The sequence below is a fragment of the Chelonoidis abingdonii genome, chromosome 5, assembly GCF_003597395.2.
Source record: "Chelonoidis abingdonii isolate Lonesome George chromosome 5, CheloAbing_2.0, whole genome shotgun sequence".
NCBI lineage: Eukaryota > Metazoa > Chordata > Testudines > Testudinidae > Chelonoidis > Chelonoidis abingdonii.
The window spans coordinates 99,225,291-99,228,022 of record NC_133773.1 but is presented as its reverse complement, the minus strand read 5'-3'; the positions used below and the strand labels follow the sequence as shown (position 1 = coordinate 99,228,022).

Here is a 2,732-nt window from a genome sequence, read left to right as displayed (position 1 = left end):
GGAAGCATGTCCTCTGGAATGGTGGCCAAAGCATGAAGGGGCATATGAATGTTTAGCATATCTGGCATCTAAATATCTTGCAACGCCAGCTACAAAAGTGCCATGCAAACACCTGTTCTCCCTTTCATGTGACATTGTAAATAAGAAACAGACAGCAGTATCTCCCATCAGTGTAAACAATATTCTTTGTCTTAGTGATTGGCAGAATAAGAAGTAGGACTGAGTCACTTGTAGGCACTAAAGTTTTACACTGTTTTATCTTTGAGTGCAGTTATGTAACCAAAAAAAATCTGCGTGATAAAGAGATTGCTCTTCATTACTTGTATGAGGTGAACTGAAAAATACTATTTCCTTTGTTTATCATTTTTACAGTGTATATATTATGAAGTGAGCACTGTGCACTTTGTATTCTGTGTCATAATTGAAATCAATATGGAAAACATCCAAAAATATTTAATAAATTTTAATTGGTATTCTATTGTTATGTGTGATTAATCATGATTAATTTTTTTGACTTAATCATATGAGTTAACTGCAATTAATTGACAGCCCTAGTTTGGGCATTTTAATCCAACTTGATTAACGCTATTCATAGCTCTCCATCCTGGACTAGAGATTACTGGAGACAATCTCATTTGTATAGTTGTTTTAAGGGAAAAACCCTTGGTAGGAAACCATACCATGCTCTGTGAGGAATAAGCCTGCCCTGGAATGTATAAGCAAGTGGACACTGGTTTGACTCCAAATTGTCTGGGTAAAGGCCATCACTATAATGAGGAGAAGGAATGCTTTACAATTAAAAGTGTAAATATAAATGTTTAATCAGAAATACAGCACTTTCAAACCACAAAGAGAGCAGAGCTGGGGTGGTTCAGAGCACTTTTAGAGTCAGGTGTTTAATGCTTGCCTCTATGTTAGAAAAGCAGAAGCTCAGCAGGTGCTAGTCACTGAAACTGGGTGAAGGAAAGAGAATGCCCTGTTCCTACATTTTAGTGGTGGCCCATTCTTTTTAATGTAAGGTAAATGTAAATGTAGACCTGGCTATAAGTGAGCTATTACACACGCCAGGGTCTCATTGACTTCAGGGGAACTTAACAGGTGAGTAAGGAGAGCAGGATCTGGCCCTTACGGTATAGTGATGTGGGGATGCTATTTAACCAAACTGTGTATAATTGAAACCACTTCAAGCCAGCTGTACCCCCAGCACCCTAGTTCTAGCACCTATGATGGGACATGTCGGAGTGACTTCCTCTGGCATTTATGGAAATTGTTGCCTACTCTCACAAATAAGAATATTCTTTTCTGAGAAATCAACTAGTTCATGACTCCCTGACTTCCTTGATGACCTTTCTCTCTCCCTCTCCCCTCCCCCTGCCCCTATACACAAACAGGTCATTGTAAAGATCATAGAATAACAGGCCATTTCAGAAAATGCAATAGACATTTTAAAACATGTTCTTCGTGGGTCCAGCAGCCAAGTGTTTGAGTGAAAAAAGAAAATACAGAGCATAAGGAATTGAACTATCACCTAAGAGGCCAGCACAGAATAGTATTTCAGATCTTTCCTACCACACACCTACATTTGAGACCTCCTACAATGGGGAAGTTCTGTATAGTGCAAGGATCTGAGCCCCCTGGAAACTACAGTCTTTCCAATTATTTAATTAACAATTCTAACATAGTTATCCAGTAGAGACGAATTTTCCCTTGTTATATTACTATGTTAATACTAAGATAATAAAGGTCACTGCTCCAGTCTCAGTTCTTCACACACTGCAATAGTTTGATCACTCAAACCAGCCTCCCCTGCAATTCTCATCCTCATTCCCTTGTTTTATATTTTGTTAAACTCTTTAAAAAAAATTAAGCCAAAAAAACTGCAGTGCTGTATTTGTTTTTTGTTTTTATTATCAACAATCAGTTAATGGTACACTCTTGGAAAACTATATGCACATGTAGAAATATTTCCCCTTTTAAATAGAAGCATTCATTTGAACCACATATAAATAAATCTGAAAACCCTGAACATAATTTATGACGATTATGCTCACAAACATATTCCAACAGGAAGGGAAAAATAAAAGACGACATGCAACTGATAATAAAAATATATACCATTATCTGAAGCTGGTCTCTCGAAACGCAAAGTAACCGAACCCGTGAGAACCTTCTTTCTCCATCAAGACACGCCATAGAGACTACGAGGAGGGAAAACATTACTTGTACGGTCATCTAGAGTAGACAAGTTTGTACTGATATGAACACTATACAATTGAGTCACAGACCACAGCTGTAGAAAGACACAGAAGAGGTTAAAGCATACGTGTCCACATTCAACTAATAGCTAGATCTTTGTGCCTTTTAAAAGAAATTAAAAAAAAAAACAACCCTAAACGGAGATGCCTAAAACCTGCGTGAGCCATGTAATCAGAATACTTAATAATAAATACAATCCATCCCCCCGGCCAGGAGGCGAGTCCTAGGAGGCCGGGGACCTGCTGCCGGCCCAGGACTGGGCGCTGCGGGACGATCAAAGAGAACGTGGGCGTTGAAAACCGAAAGGGGCGAGTGGAAGCCGCTGGAGGACAAGCGCGAGCGGGTGGATGGACTAGGAAGCCCGCGCGCCGGGCTGGGACTTGGCAGCCGGAACGGAGCGCGAGGCGGCGTTGCAGAACCTCGCGGGCGGCTGCGGTCCCGGGGGGAGCCCGGCGGGCTGGAGCGCCGAGAAGCGC

At 41.0% G+C, this 2,732-nt stretch overlaps 1 protein-coding gene across 1 annotated transcript in view; it reads right to left on the bottom strand.

Moving 5' to 3' along the window:
* The window catches only part of PHOX2B (paired like homeobox 2B), a 21,513-nt gene that overhangs the window by 16,064 nt on the left and 2,717 nt on the right, over positions 1-2,732 (bottom strand). The gene's annotated exons all lie outside the window — the stretch shown is intronic.